The sequence below is a fragment of the Elaeis guineensis genome, chromosome 8, assembly GCF_000442705.2.
Source record: "Elaeis guineensis isolate ETL-2024a chromosome 8, EG11, whole genome shotgun sequence".
Classification (NCBI taxonomy): Eukaryota; Viridiplantae; Streptophyta; class Magnoliopsida; order Arecales; family Arecaceae; genus Elaeis; species Elaeis guineensis.
The window spans coordinates 4,582,171-4,599,173 of NC_026000.2; positions in this window are offsets into that span (position 1 = coordinate 4,582,171).

Below are 17,003 nucleotides of genomic sequence, written 5' to 3' on the forward strand. Positions count from 1 at the left end.
CGCACTGACCGGAGGCGGCTCCGGCGGGGACCCTCCGACGGTCAAGTCAGAGAGGTGACTGGGCAACAGTAAAATGCAGACAGAGAGCTCTGAGAGGGAGAGAGAGAAAGAGGAGCGAGCCTGCGTATGTGGGAGAGAAGGGCGGATCGACCCCTTTGCACTGTTGCCCTCCCCGGTTTATATAGTGGAGCACAGTATGGCGCCATCATTAATGGCGCGGATAAGTGAGGAACTGTCAACTCACTGTGGACTGTCAGAGCCGCCGTAAAAACGTCATGTCGCCGTGTGGCCGTCCAATCACCAGGGTTGAGCCGGCTCTCGGCGGGACCATGTCCCTAGGTAACTGCGCCGCATGTCCGTGTCAGAGCTGACAACGTCTGGCGGCTGTACGGTGGTTGGAGGAGCCGACCGACCCAAAGTCGGTAGCCAGCTGAGTGGTGTCGGGCCCCTCCATTGGTCGGCGAGCATCATGTTGCGAGAGTCGGCCATCAGACTTCCTGGCCGGAGTCGGCCAGTCGGTCGGTCGGAGTCGGCCAGTCGGGGTCGGCCAGTCGGTCGGTCGGCCGTCGGAGTCGGCCAATCGGTCGGTCGGCCAGTCAGGGTCGGCCGTCGGGGTCGGCCAGTCGGAGTCGGCCAGTCGGTCGGTCGGCCGTCGGGGTCGGCCAGTCGGGGTCGGCCAGTCGGAGTCGTCCGTCGGGATCGGCCAGTCGGTCGGTCGGCCGTCGGAGTCGTCCGTCGGGGTCGGCCAGTCGGTCGGTCGGCCGTCGGGGTCGGTCAGTCGGAGTCGGCCAGTCGGTCGGTCGGGTCGGCCCCTTCGACTGTAAGTCGGTCGGTGGGTATTCCCCAACAGTTGCCCCCCTCCACTCCTGAGCCCGATGTCGTGTTGGCTCGCGTGAACACGTGGGCGACGGCTTCGGACGAAAGGAGTGGTGTTCCATCTTTTCCTGCCCCGACTCTGGCGATCATATCAACGAACGATCCAATATCGATCGTCCCGACTGTAGGTCGAGCATGCACGTCGGGTCGGAGGTCGGCCAACCTCCGAACGTTGCTCGTCGACACGATCATTCTGCAGAATCTGATAGTCGAGTAGCATCCGACGTATTCGGATAGGATAACGATGGCAAGTCGAATATCCATTGTCCAGCCCTTGGTCGGACGTATGCGTCGGGATGTATGATAAACGGTGGCAAGCCGAATATCCTTCGATCGGTCGTGACCAGATCGGTATGTCGCGAATGCGACTGCGGTCATCTTGGCGTTTTGCCCTTCTTAGTCGAAGCTAAGTCGGCAAGTTAGCCAGCCGCATTAGTCGAAGCCCTTTGCCTTCAGAGGCCGAGGCCGTCGGTTCGACGATCGATGATCGAGTCGTTGATTCGGCGATCGACGATCGGCCATGTTGGTCGGAGCCTTTTGCCTTCAGAGGCCGAGGCCGTCGATTTCGGCGATCGATGATCGAGCCGTTGATTCGACGATCGACGATCGGCCATGTTGGTCGGAGCCTTTTGCCTTCAGAGGCCGAGGCCGTCGATTTCGGCGATCGATGATCCAGCCGTTGATTCGGCGATCGACGATCGACCGTGTTGGTCGAAGCCTTTTGCCTTCAGAGGCCGAGGCCGTCGATTTCGGCGATCGATGATCGAGCCGTTGATTCGGCGATCGATGATCGAGCCGTTGATTCGGCGATCGACGATCGGCCATGTTGGTCGGAGCCTTTTGCCTTCAGAGGCCGAGGCCGTCGATTTCGGCGATCGATGATCGAGCCGTTGATTCGGCGATCGATGATCGAGCCGTTGATTCGGCGATCGACGATCGGCCTGTTGGTCGGAGCCTTTTGCCTTCAGAGGCCGAGGCCGTCGATTTCGGCGATCGATGATCCAGCCGTTGATTCGGCGATCGACGATCGACCGTGTTGGTCGAAGCCTTTTGCCTTCAGAGGCGAGGCCGTCGGTTCGGCGATCAGTGATCGAGCCGTTGATTCGGCGATCGACGATCGGCCGTGTTGGTCGGAGCCTTTTGCCTTCAGAGGCCGAGGCCGTCGATTTCGGCGATCGATGATCGAGCCGTTGATTCGACGATCGACGATCGGCCATGTTGGTCGGAGCCTTTTGCCTTCAGAGGCCGAGGCCGTCGATTTCGGCGATCGATGATCCAGCCGTTGATTCGGCGATCGACGATCGACCGTGTTGGTCGAAGCCTTTTGCCTTCAGAGGCGAGGCCGTCGGTTCGGCGATCAGTGATCGAGCCGTTGATTCGGCGATCGACGATCGGCCTGTTGGTCGGAGCCTTTTGCCTTCAGAGGCCGAGGCCGTCGATTTCGGCGATCGATGATCGAGCCGTTGATTCGACGATCGACGATCGGCCATGTTGGTCGGAGCCTTTTGCCTTCAGAGGCCGAGGCCGTCGATTTCGGCGATCGATGATCCAGCCGTTGATTCGGCGATCGACGATCGACCGTGTTGGTCGAAGCCTTTTGCCTTCAGAGGCGAGGCCGTCGGTTCGGCGATCGATGATCGAGCCGTTGATTCGGCGATCGACGATCGACCGTGTTGGTCGAAGCCTTTTGCCTTCAGAGGCCGAGGCCGTCGATTTCGGCGATCGATGATCGAGCCGTTGATTCGGCGATCGACGATCGGCCATGTTAGTCGGAGCCTTTTGCCTTCAGAGGCCGAGGCCGTCGTAGATTCTCCGCTCCTTCGATCTCTGTCAGGATCTGCGCACGAGGAGCGGGGAGAGGGGCGTAGGAGTCATACCTGCGATGCGTCGGTCTCGGACCCCATCGTCAGGGTGACTTTTGGATTCGTCGGGGTGGCGAGACCCGACTATCGGTCGGGAGCCTGCTTGGTTCGGCGGGTTCCCGACCTTTCCTCCGCTTCTCCTTCGGGCCTCTGGGTTCGGCCAAACGTCGGTCGGATGCCCCTTCATCCGCACGCATATACTTATATGCGCGCTCCAGTAGCTCGGCATAAGTTCGGGGGAGGGTCTTGTCCAGAGAGTAGGTGAATCGGGATGCCCTCAGCCCCCACTTCATGGCTGAGATTGCCATGTCTTCGTTGAGGTCCCAGACCTCGAGCGTGGCCGCGTTGAATCGCGCCACGAAGTGTCGGAGCGTCTCGTTTTCTCCCTGCTTGAGGGAGAAAAGGCTGTCCGACGTTCGCGGCGGCTTTCGGCTGGTGCTGAAATGGGCCACGAACGAGTGCTCGAGCTGCCCGAAGGAATGGATACTTCCCGATCGGAGACCGGAGTACCAGGCCCTGGCAGCCTTGCGAAGTGTGGCGGGGAAGCCGATGCAAAAAAGAGCGTCGGTTGCCCCTTGAATCGTCATGAGAGCTTTATAGCTCTCGAGGTGGTCGACCGGGTCGGTGGAGCCATCGTATGGCTCCACGTTCGGCATTTTGAACCGACTGGGAATCGGCTCATCGAGGACCAGTCGAGAGAGAGGCTGGGCGGTCTGGAAGTCGACGTCGTTCGAAGACTTCTGGCCGTCCATCTGCAGTTGGGCGAGCCGGCGGTCGATCTCCTCGAACCGTCGCTCGTAGTCGTCCGCTCGTCGATGCTGGGAGACCCCGGGAGTGGAGCCTCCGGAGGATTCTGAAAGAGAGGCCGACGGTGTGCGCGGCCGCTTTTCCTTCCTCGCCCGTTCCAACGGGGAGGGAGAGGGCCGCTGGGACCGTCGGTCGTCGCGCCGTAGTCGTCCCTCCTCCTCTCCGCGGGAGCGCTGTTGGGAGCGCTCGCATGGAGGTGACAGGGATCGGCGCGGTCGGCGGCGGCTGCTCCTGGAGGGCATAGGTCGGGCCGCCGGTTGCTTCTTAAGGCTTTTGACTGCGTCGGTCAGTACGGTCATCTGCCGTACGATGGCCGCAATCTGGGCCTCCGTGGTCACTGCAGGGCGCGGAGAGCTAGGCTCCGCCGCCGGTGGTGGTGGAGAGGCCTCTTTCCGGCGGGAAGAGCGCCTGGCCGACCTCGTGACTCTCGATCGTTGAGCTCTTGTCCTAGTCATGCTGACCCCTACCTGGCGCGCCAATCTGTTGCGGCCAATCGCCTCGTCGCCCGATCGCCGGGAAGCGTGCACCTGCAAAAGGAAGTCCGCACTGACCGGAGGCGGCTCCGGCGGGGACCCTCCGACGGTCAAGTCAGAGAGGTGACTGGGCAACAGTAAAATGCAGACAGAGAGCTCTGAGAGGGAGAGAGAGAAAGAGGAGCGAGCCTGCGTATGTGGGAGAGAAGGGCGGATCGACCCCTTTGCACTGTTGCCTTCCCCGGTTTATATAGTGGAGCACAGTATGGCGCCATCATTAATGGCGCGGACAAGTGAGGAACTGTCAACTCACTGTGGACTGTCAGAGCCGCCGTAAAAACGTCATGTCGCCGTGTGGCCGTCCAATCACCAGGGTTGACCCGGCTCTCGACGGGACCATGTCCCTAGGTAACTGCGCCGCATGTCCGTGTCAGAGCTGACAACGTCTGGCGGCTGTACGGTGGTTGGAGGAGCCGACCGACCCAAAGTCGGTAGCCAGCTGAGTGGTGTCGGGCCCCTCCATTGGTCGGCGAGCATCATGTTGCGAGAGTCGGCCATCAGACTTCCTGGCCGGAGTCGGCCAGTCGGTCGGTCGGAGTCGGCCAGTCGGGGTCGGCCAGTCGGTCGGTCGGCCGTCGGAGTCGGCCAATCGGTCGGTCGGCCAGTCAGGGTCGGCCGTCGGGGTCGGCCAGTCGGAGTCGGCCAGTCGGTCGGTCGGCCGTCGGGGTCGGCCAGTCGGAGTTGTCCGTCGGGGTCGGCCAGTCGGTCGGTCGGCCGTCGGAGTCGTCCGTCGGGGTCGGCCAGTCGGTCGGTCGGCCGTCGGGGTCGGCCGTCGGGGTCGGTCAGTCGGAGTCGGCCAGTCGGTCGGTCGGCCGTCGGGGTCGGCCCCTTCGACCGTAAGTCGGTCGGTGGGTATTCCCCAACACTTCTTATCACCAACAAGTTCTTCCACAATTAATTCCGGCTCTGGTCCCTCTTCTCTTCCCGTGACCTTTCTCAATTCACCGACAACATCGGCAAGGTGACTGCTTCCTCTCTAGTTCCTTTGGATATGCATGCGTACATGCATGGAGGCCAAACACACCACTCGAATATCCTTTTTTGGATTCCTTTCTCTTTTCCTCCAGAATTCAGTGAAGCAGCACCACCAGTGCCTTCACTATCGAATTGGTCCTCGTTGATGATGAATGCACCAGATGGCCCAGCTCAGTGGAAGCTGGCAATGTTGGGCAGTTTGAGTGCGATGGGTTCCCTCCCGGGTAATGCAGCCACTCTATGCATTTGCTATTGGGACCATGATATCGGCATATTTCTTGGATGATCACGATGAGATCAAGTCGAAGACGCGGACTTATTCTCTCTTCTTCCTCTCGCCCTCAGTCTTCTCCTTCTTGGTCGATATCGGCCAGCACTGCAGCTTTGGAGCCATGGGAGACCGAGGGAGCGGATGCTTTCCAAGATTCTAACGTTCGAAGTGGGTTGGTTCGACCAGGATGAGAATTCGACTCGCCAAGGATGCCAATGCGGTCGGTAACATGCATGGTCTCTCTCGGTCTCTTTCTCTATTGCATAATTAGAAAATAACATGTTGTCTTCACCTGTTGGAATTATTAATTAATTAGATAGATAAGAACATGCCTTGGTGACTTTGTCGTGACGTATGACGGCTGATCAGTGGATTCTAATAAAATGATTCCTTGTTTGCAGGTGAGATCACTGGTGGGTGATCGGATGCCTTCTGATGGTCAATTAGACAGTCCCTGCGGTCACCGTCGGATGTACCACGGGCCTACCTATCTGAGCCCCGGGCTATCCTGATCACAGCAGGGTCCTCTCTCTGTCTTCATCAGTACAACACAAAGCAATCCCTCAATCCAGCCTCCATTATGACGATATCCTGAATACATTAGTGCAATATATGCAGCTGAGCCTGTGTGGAGTCTGTCCTATCAGGAATTTAGGTACAGTACATCAATCCGTCTTTAGAGGTGTAGTTGGTTATGTGATTCAGCTTGCACCATCTATTCTAAATCTAGCTGTAATCCAAATTGCCATCCGTCGAGACTATATGATGCTGTGACGGAAGCGTTGTTCGTTTCCTATCCGAGGCATGATCTGCCTGGACCCGACAAGGTTTTCAATTATTCGACTGCTAGAAAGATACGTAAATATGATCATCAAAATAATATATATTATTACTGATTAAATCAATCAAGATTGAAAGATGGATATTTGAGATTGAAAATTAAATATCTGATCCTAGTGCAGGGATGCTGGTGCCGGAGCGACCTGCAAAACAAGTTTCAAACTGGAGGCTGTAGCTCTGATGAGGACTCTCCGACGTTCAAGTCAAAAAAATAAAGAACAAAGGAGCAGCAACTGATTCTCTAAGAGGGATTTGATTTGATTTATTTGGATCTTCGAACTCTTGTTGTTTATATAAAAGGATATTAGACAGCTGATTGCATAGCTATGTGATCGTGCGATCTCGAGATTGTCGGACTGTTGAAATTGCTATAGTGGGAGAGATAATTCAGCTCTTGATTGCTCCTGCGAGATCAGGAGATTGTTATGCCGGATTATTATCTGTTCGAGATGGACAGTTGTTGCACACAATAAAGGGATAAATCGGCCGAAGCAGCTCATGCATAGGTCGAATTTCGTGGACGCCTCAGCTCAGTAGGAAGACTGACTCCTCAGCTCATACGACAATCAACGGTCATATTGATGATCCGAGAGCCTGAAATACCTTGCGATGCAGTGCCAATCTGAGGTGCTCACATGATCCTCCATAACACTATCCTTCTACTTTCGAGTCTGAGAATCAGACGAAAGGAGTACTCCAAAAGTGCCTTAGACCCGATGCCGGGCGTATCTGCCTTCATGCCTATCTTCCACATTTAAGGCTCATGACGTCAGCTTGATACAGCCGATGCGGATGGGCATAACTGATGGGACCACTCAGACAACGGTCCTCTCGAGGCTTTGTGTTAATTTCTCATCACTTCCTGGGGTAGGATGGATCTACAGTGGTGAAGAGGCTAGAGTAGATTCTGGCTCGAAAGAGACAGATTGTGGTTCTAGTTGCTGAAGCAGATCCAATGATCAAGGAAGAAGATCATGTCGCTCCTGCCGTCGAGCCCACATCCTCATCATCGGAAGCTGTGGTGCAAGATTCGCTAGGAAAAGTTCTGGTTGACGGGGCACCATTAGAGACAGCATTGGAGACGAGTGTCGTGGGACGCTTCAAAGAGGATCTAGCTGAGATATCCAGATGGAGAAGGTGGTTGACAATCCGGAGAAGGATCTAATGATGGCAACAGAAACTAGGAGGTTTTTGGAGACAACGACTCCTACTTGGCACCTTCTTGCATCCACTTCTCCTGTGGATCCTTCAGATCGATGCTTCGGACTTCATCCATAAGAGAGAAACTCCAATCCACAGTAAAGTACCTGAGGAATCTCCTACCGTCAGTCAAGAGACTGTTCCTCGACGATCAAAGGGGAGAGAAGCGATTTGCCGATGCTTTAAGATCTCTTGCACATATGGGCCGATATTTGGCGAGCCCTGCGAGTTTCAATCTCGATGTTTCGGTAATGGAGAAGGAAGAAATCAACTTACTAATGTATCGATCAAAGCAGCTACAGAGGAACAATGCTAAGCTGATCAAAGAACTCAGCTTTACTGAGGAGGCTCTCTAAGAGGCCCAAGAGTCAATCTTCCATCAGGATGAGGAACTAGGACGGGCCGAAAGGAAGATCGAGGCCTTCGAGCAGCTGAAATCCAAGGACAACGAGAAGATCGAAGGTCTGAGGAGTGGATTAGAACCTTCGAGAAATAAAAGTCTAAGATTGAGAGAGATTATCGTCGGACTCGTGACAACTTGGAGCATCTGAGGAGGGCACTTGAAGGGAGAAGAGGCTTTCATCGTCTTGAAACTCACCCTTGAAGGAGCCCCAGTGGGGGTCCATCCAAGAGGGCCAGGACTTTCGAGGGGACGAGCCGTGGAGAGAGAGCTCCTCGAGAAGATGGACGTTCTACTTCCAAAGGAGTTCAGACCTCCCCGAACCGCTCTCGAAAATCCAGGAGGCTGGATCGGAGGTGGAGCACATGAAGAAAAAGCTGGAAAATAGAAAGGTAAATTATAAGCTTCTTGGGATAAATTTATAGATCAAGAGATTTTACTTAAACGTGCTGAAAGCAGGAGAAAGAGTTGGATAAAGAAGGGGCTAAGGTTATAGCCCAAGCTTGCAGGGTAGCGTTCTTCACGGGCTTTGAGAAGTACAAGTCCGTTGTCCAGGTGCATCTTCCTACTGACTTCATTCAGCAGCTTCACACTGATTGTCTAGATGAAAATTTACAGGTGGTGTTGTTTGATAATTTGTCAAGATTCACGATGACATCCTACTTTCTAGATGAGACGGACAAGACCAATGCAGCCATCCAGACTGAAGGCATCGTCTGTGCCGAGGAATATCATCCTACAGACCACTGCCCTGGCAATCCCCTGAAGAATGATTTATGCTCTCCTCTTCTTTTATTTTTTTTGGATCCCTTTGGGATTATTTGTAAGCAAACTTGAAAGGAATAAAATAAAAAGAATCTTTTTGCCATACCCCGGCAGTGGACTTACATCGATCTGAGGCAATTCAATTTGAGACAATTCAATTTTGAATGATAATCTCGTTTTGCTCCTTGAAATGCGGATGATTATGGAGAATGATGGTTGATAACTTCGCCCGATAAGATCATGCCTGAGAAACGATACGGGATTTGAGAAAATATGCCACGTGGGCCCATTTCATTTTGCGAAGCGTGCAGGATTTATTCCTATTCTGGAGGAAGCGCTTCATTAACGGCTTGGGCATTCATTAACGGCTTGGGCATTAACTTTTGGGAAGCGCCAATTGACGATTGATGTGGTTGCTAGTGCCTATAAATAGGGAATCAAAGAGCAAAGGGATCTCCACTTCTCCTTCTGTGATAAAGAGTCCTTTTTCTTTGACTGCTACCATATCTTTGCCTTCGAATCTGCCATCTTTGGAGCAAATCAAGCAACGAATGAGAGAGCAGAATACCTTTGCAAGGGAAACCCATCGGAGGTGTCTAGCTCACGAAAGAGGGACAACTAGATGGACTGGCGCATCCTCCTTTCGTAGGGCTTCCCCTTTTTTGCCTCCTGCGGCTATGCTTCCCCCTTCGCCTATGCACATCCTGCCTACAACCTAGGAGCACTGCATTGTAAAGTTTCAAAATTTTGCGACGTTCAGAAGAGAGATGCTCAACGTCGCCACCGTCGCCTTTATTCAGGACTTCAACGATTGCAAGGCCCATCTACAAAAAATAATGCCGTATCTAGAATTTCATGATATAGAAGCTGGTGGCACCAATGAAGAGGTAGAGGTCTCGATAGATGAAGATTGAATCAGCTCACTTGAATGGTGTGGAGGTGAAATCCCTGGTGAATGAAGATCAAACCAGCTCATCTGACCGATCTGATGTTCTGTCGATTGCCGCAGGACATCCCTCCTCATCTTTCTTTTTTATTTTTCTCTCCATCTTTTTTCATCCCTCTCTTCTTCTTCTTACCTTCCTTATTTTCTTTTTTTGTTCGCAAGACACTGCTTGGAATAATTGTCCTCTCTTTGTAAAGCATGTATCCATTTTTTCTTTGTAAAGACTTTAATAAAATGAATTATTTTGCTTTCGTCTTTAAGTTTGAATTTGTGAATTCTGTATGAATCTTACTCGGTTCGTAGAGAACAGCATAGCACGCATTTTGCTCGGCTCGTAGAGATTAGCATAGTTAAATACTTAGATCGGCACTGTTCAGCTCAATACGAGTGAAGTTTTAGGTAGCTCAGCTTTAGCATAACTGAGGCATCATAATAACCATCTCAACACTACCCTCCTATTTCTGAGTCCGAGATAATATTTCAAGCGGAAGGAATACTATTGAGATGATTACTCTGGCTATATGTTGCCTGTCTTTTTATTCTTCTTTTGAGGATGTAGAGTGTACCAGCCACGATCTTGTGCCTGCAGTATCTAACACTTCTCATCTTCATGTGAGAGGTATTATGTACCAGCAGTGAGCTTGTGCCTGTGGCATGCACTCTCGACGGCCTTCTGAGGATCTAATAAATTATCTCTCATGAGTGATATTATGTGCCTGCGGTATCTAGTACTTCTCGTCTTCGCACGAGAGGCATTATGTGCTGGCGGTGAGCTTGTGCCTGTGGCATGCACTCTCAACGGCCTTCTGAGGGTCAGATAAGTTATCCCTCATGTTAGTTGACCATCGTCATGGTTCAGGATCTCAAGTAGGAGGAAGCAACTCTTGAAAAACTCGGGTGTCCATCATAAACTGGTGGCCCTACAAATTTTATTTTCATGGAAAGCGTTTTTACATCATTGATAATACATAAGGCTGGCAAAATATGACCCGACCCACCAACCCGACTCGTATTCGACCCACCATAAACAGGTTTGGGTTTAAGCTAAACGGGTTTGGGTCATAAACGAATCGACCCGTTTAACTTGTTTAATAATTAGATCGGATATAGGTTTTAGATATCTGACCTATTTAACTCGTTTAACCCATTTAATATTTAGGTTAGATTGAGTCAGATAACCCATTTAACCTGTTTAACCTATTTCTGACCCATTTAATCCGATCTGTTTAACTTGTTTAACCCATTTAAGATCCATTTAACCTGTTTAACCTGTTTCTGACCTATTTAACTTAATCCGTTTAACATGTTTAATCTATTTAATCTAATTTGATCTATTTAATAAATCGATTAAATGGATCGGGTCGGATTATCTGTTTAATAAACAGATCGGATTCAGATTTGAATTTTTGACTCGTTTAATAAACAGGTCGGATTTGGGTTGATCATTTTCTGATCCGACTCGTTTATGACCTGACCCATTTATGACCGACCCGACCCATTTGCCACCCCTAGTAATACACACAGAGATTTGCTGAATTTAAATTGGAGTTTCATCGAGCTACTTTAGCTTCCTCAGCTATAGCATCCTGATGTTTTGGGGTGAGACTCCGCCTCTTCTGCTTTTTCGATCGACAAGTTGGATCCGTCTTTAGGTGATGGGATATCGCTTCAGCATTGATGTTGGGCATGTTTGCAACAGTCCAAGCAAAAAGATCTGCATTCTCTTGCAAAAAATAAATTAGTCGGTATTTGGTTACCTTACATAGACATAAGCCGAATTTCATCATCCGGCTCGGATTCTCCTCCTCAACTGGTTGGAGGCGTCCGTCAACCAGGCCTTCTCTAAAATCTAGACCCATCGGGGGCCCCAGACGACCCCTTAGTAATTATGTAGATTTCTCCTCAGATGTGTCGCTCTTCTTCCACCACCTGCTTTCCAACCTGATGCCGTTCCTGTCGAGCTGACGCCTACTACGACTGAGGCAGAGGGAGAGACTGCTGGGGCATTGGGGGTGGCTGTGAAGCTCTTGGAGTTCGACGTTGAGGAGCCACTCTTCAGACAAAATGATTCAGCCGCCCTTGCCTAACGAGCCTTTCGATCTCATCGCGAAGCTGATGGCAGTTTTCAGTATCATGGCTACAATCATGATGATAAAAATAATATTTAATTGGATCTCAGTAATATTTTGACTTTGTTCTCATCAACTGAGGCACAGGTAACTCAGGTTCCACTTGTAAAAACAGATCGCTCTGAGGGACAGTGGAGGGCGTGTAGCTATCTTACTGTCCAGGTGGTGATAGTCGTCGAACCCTTCTCGGGGACTCTGAGATTGACAACCTTGACTCCTGTTATTTCATCTCAGGGGTGGAGATCGGGAGCATAGATGGCTTTTCTCTATTCACCTTGGATGACGCTCCTTGTCGGATTCTATCGTGATTGAATCGGTAGGAGTATCATCGGCAAAAGCCTCTTCTATGTGGGCATACTTCTCCATACGGACAAGCATATCCGAAAGATTTTGGAGAAAAATTTTTATTAATAATTTTTTCAAATCATTCTTCAGCAGACTACTCATTGTTGCGGTCATCGTGATCGACTGGTCCAAGCTTTGGACCTCCAAAGTCATCAAGTTGAACTATTCATGAATGAGCAGATCGACTTGCCCTCTTTTTGCTTGATGATGTAAAGGTAGTCGGATCGCTTCTGCTATCATCGGCTGCAGATAAAAATGATCGATGAAAGATTATACAGATCTTCAAAAGAATGGATAGATGTCGGCTTCAGACTCAAGTACCACTACCGAGCGGTTCTCTTGAGGGTTGGAGGGAATGCTCGACAGAAGATTGCATCTGATGCCCTTTGAAGGAGTATTGCTATCTTAAAGATCTCCATATGATCGACGGAGTCGGTGGTCCCATCGTAGACCTCCAGCTGAGGCAACTTAAAGTGCAGGAGGAGCAGTTCTTACACAATCATCGGGATGAAGGATGGCTGGCCGTTATATTCTTCGTAGGGCAACGTTGAGGAACCATTATTGTTGAGGATTTTTTCTATTTTTTGATCTAACTGCTGGCCGAGCTCTTGAAATCATCTTTCAAAGTCAGCCTTACGGACAATACCAACCTCAGAGAGTAGAGGAGATCGATGTCTGAAAATTGAGTCATGACCCACTTGTGGGCTTGAAGATCACCGTCGAGCCAGTTGCTGGGCCCTAGGATGACTCTAATGAGTCAGCCTCCTCTCCGAACTTCGACGAGGCACCTACGACTCTAGTTGAGGTGGTGGTTGCAGAGCCGCAATTGAAGTAGGATTCTGTAGAGGCACCGATGCGAAAGGTACAGGTGGCACCATCAAGAAAATTATGTGATGCATCGTTGTGAGGGTTGCAGAAACAGTCTGGGGAGGCTGGGCGTCGCTTGGAAGGGTGCGAGAAAGGTATGGACTGTCTGAATTGCAGTCGTCAGATGTTGAACTTGCTGAGAGCTCTGACCAAATTGGTCGGTCGTGACTGGCACCAGGAGGATCGGTTGAACTGATGGAGAGACTTTCAGTGCTAGTGGTTGAACTTGATTGTCGGCTTGGCTGGCCACCTGTTGGAAAGTGGTAGCATTGGAAAGCCGAAAGATGTCCGTCTTGGAGCCATGAATGCTAATGTAGCCCCTTCCTCTATCTGTTATTGCTTAAATCGGTTGAGGTCGGAAGATGGATGCTTGAGGTTGAAGATCAGATGTCTGGTCCTAGTGTAGGGATGCTGGCGCTGGAGCAATCTGCAAAACAAGTCCCAAATCAAAGGTTGTGGCTCTGATTCTCTGAGAGGGATTTGATTTGACTTACTTAGGTCTTCGAAGTTTTGATTATTTATATAGAAAGATATTGGACAACTGGTTGCATAGCTATATGATCGTACGATCTCAAGATTATCGAACCATTGAAATTGCCATAGTAGACGAGATAATTCAGTCTTTAATTGCTCCCACGAGATTAGGGGTGACTGTTACGTCGGATTATTATCTGTTTGGGATGGACAGCTATCGCACACAATGAAAGGTTAAGTCGATTGAGGTAGCTCATGCACAGGTCAAAATTCACGAATGCCTCAGCTCAGCAAGGAGACTGACTTCTCAGCTCATACGATAATCAGCGATCATATTGATGATCCGAGAGTCTAAAATGCCTTGCGATGTAGTGTCGATCTGAAGTACTTACGGTATCCCCCGTAACATATACATATAACACCAGATGAAGGAAAGCAGTGAAAATGAGAAATAAAATGAAAAAAGTGATAGAAAGAAGTCCAGCATCTATGAAAAACAAAAGGAAGTGAATGGAGTGAAGAAGTAATCCTTCTGATGGCAAACAATCATCAACTATGGAGTCATCAAAGCTGCTTTTCTGTATGTTTAAGAGTTGACCCATCACTAACGAGGAAGAATGGAAATGGCACATCTTGATCTCCTAGTTCATTTAGCCTTGAAGAGAGAGAAAATTCATTAGGCCAATAAAGAACAAGGTTCAACTTAGAAAGAGATCAAGGAGGAAATTCCTAAAAAAGAAATTTGGGTTGTTGATGTTAAGGATAAGTCATCAAACAAACTAGAGAAGTAAAAGTAGAGTAGCCAAGGAGTGGTGCCAATCATTTTGATGAAAGATGCTTCATAGAAAGCTAGGATAAAAAATCTAGTAAAGTTTGCAAGCAAAGAATGGTTATGATGGTGTCGAAGCTTCAGATGGTGAAAGAGTGGAATCGAAAAACTCTCAGGATAGGATATTTGATGACCACAAAATTTATGAGCTGATCCTTCCTTTTTCCCTTCTTCTCCTCGTCTTTCTTCTCTTCCTCCAATCTTGTCCATCAGGCTGTTGATGCCGCTATTTTCGTTCATGCCGATTTCTACGACTCCATCCTCTCTCTCTATAATGACTCCCTCTACCTTTGTCCCTTCCTCACTGGTGACCCCTCCCTTTCCTCCTTAACTCTTCTCCTTATCCTCCTCATCCTTCAAACCTACTTGTGAGGCTTTTAATGCCACCATCCCCCTCCATACCGACTTCTGTGACCCCACCCTCTCTCTCTATGACAACTCTCTCCACCTCCGCACCTTCTTCATCAGCAATCCCTTCTTCCCCCTTCTCTCCCACCTTCTTATCCATTTCTCCTTCTTATCCTCCTCTTATATCAATAATGGCATTTTTATCCATTAAAATAGTAAGCTTATACATTTTGCCAGTAAGTAAGTGATAGGATCATATTAAAATATTTTCATAACTAAAAGAATCAGCTTGATACTTTTTAAAGGACAAGATGTATGGATGAAATTAAACTAAAGTTAAGAAGATATTTCTATAATTTAACTAAAAAAATATAATATAAACTTTATATCTTCATTTTAACATTGATAACAAATAATGCCTCCTTATGCGTCAGATCTAATCGAGCTACATGTGGTATATTTCATATAGATCCTATTGAAGAGAGTAATTCCCTTTTACAACTTATTGCATGTTAGGATTTGATGCCTCGAGATTCAGCCCATATTGAGCCCACAGCGAGGTTCGCGACGAAAAACGGAGTCCAACGAGACCAAGATCACCTGAAACGGAGCTCGGATGGAGGAGATACGAGCTTTCGAAGTCGGCACGAAAATCGAGACGGCGGAGGATCGCCGGCGACCGGCGACGGACGGCAGCGGCGCGGCCGCAGGCGGCGGCGCGCGGGACGCGCGACCCAGGCCCGCGCGCGGGGGGGCCTGCGGCCCAGGCGGGCGCGCGGCCCAGGCGCACGCGGGCGCGCGGTCCAGGCGCGCGCAGGCCCGCGCGCAGGCGCGGCCTAGGCCCGCGCGCGCGGGCCGGCCCAGGCCAGTGGGCCTGCTGGCCCTTGCCCCGGTCCACCGTGGATCGGGTGGTCCACGGCGCGGTCTGTGGACCGCGTGGGCGTTTCCCACGCGATTCTCGCGGTCCACGGTCCTATTTCGTGGACAGGAGCACGATCTAAGGGTCGAGGACGCTCCCGGTCTTGATCCGACGGTCAGGAGGGTTTTTTGGCTATGTTTAGGATTCCTAATCACTCTCTAACCTATGTTTAAGGCTTTAAAAAGCCTGAGAACGAACAGAAGAGGTTGAGGCGCTCGGTTTTCTCGCCGCCGTACGAACCGAGAGGAGAGAGAGGCGTGAGGCGCTGTGAGAAAGGAGCAGGAGGCTCCTGGACAGCGGTCGCCAGGCTCTTCAGGGGTTCAGGGGGGTCTCCAAGAGAGAGAGAGCTTTTAGGAGGGAAACTTCATGTGAGAGAGAATTGGGTGTACAAGGGTTGAGGGTGAGGTCTCTTCTTGTAAAATTTTCTTTTCATAGTGAAGTTTGCATGCCCCGTGGAGGCGAGCCCTTTTGTGGCTGATCCACGTATTTTGATTGTTTTTTCCTTCTGTTTTGTTTCTTCTTTCTTCCTGCTGCATCGCGTGGTACTGAAAGGGTCTTGGGAGGTGGTGTCCTGGCCAGACATCCACCCAACAAGTGGTATCAGAGCAAGGCGGTACAAGGATGCAGATTGCAGTGGTGGTGAGCAAGACTGAAGATGGAGAAAACAGGAACAATCAAGATGGAGATCAACAAGTTCGATGGTAAGAGCAATTTCTCCTTGTGGCAGGCAAGGGTGAAGGACGTACTCATCCAACAGGGGTTGATCGAAGCTCTCTTGTGCGATGAGAAGCCGACCACCATGGAGGTGCGGGATTGGAAACGGCTACAGATGCAAGCGGTGAGTACCATCCGCATGTACCTGGCGGATGAGGTGGTGATCCATGTGCTGAGCGAGACTTCCCCGACAGTGCTGTGGTCGAAGCTCGAGGAGTTGTACATGACGAAGTCTCTCACCAACACTCTTTTCCTCTGGAGGCAGTTTTACCAACTGCGGATGACTGAGGGACAGAGCGTGCAGGAGCATCTGAGCCACTTCCAGAAGATCCACACCGACCTTCTCAGCGTTGGCGAGAACGTTGAGGAGAAGACCAGGGCGCTGGTTTTGCTGGCGTCGCTTCCTTCTTCGTACGAGTCCTTGGTGACTGCTCTTCTAGTGGGGAAGAGCACTATCAAGATGGACGAGGTCACCGCGGCGATACTCCAGAACGAGGTTCTCAGGAGGGAGAACCCAGCTTCGAGCTCAGGTGTCGATAGCTCAGCTTTGGTGGCTTCTGGAGGAGCAGGAGGCGGTAGACGGAGCGACAGGAGATCGCATCAAGGGCGGTCTAAGTCCAGGAGGGACTTGAGCAAAACCAGGTGTTACCGGTGTGAGGAGTTGGGGCATCTAGCCAGAGATTGCCCTCAACTTAAAAATCGGACTGTGGCTGCTGTAGCGATGGCCGGCAGTGATTTAGATGGAGATGTCTTCGAGATATCTGACGAGGTATCTATTTCTTCCCAGTAGTGGATATTAGATTCTGCATGCCCCTATCATGTATGTTGCAGAGAGGAGCAGTTTGACTTCCTGGAGAACAGTGAGAGCACTGTAAATCTGCCGAATGGATCGAGCTGTGCGAT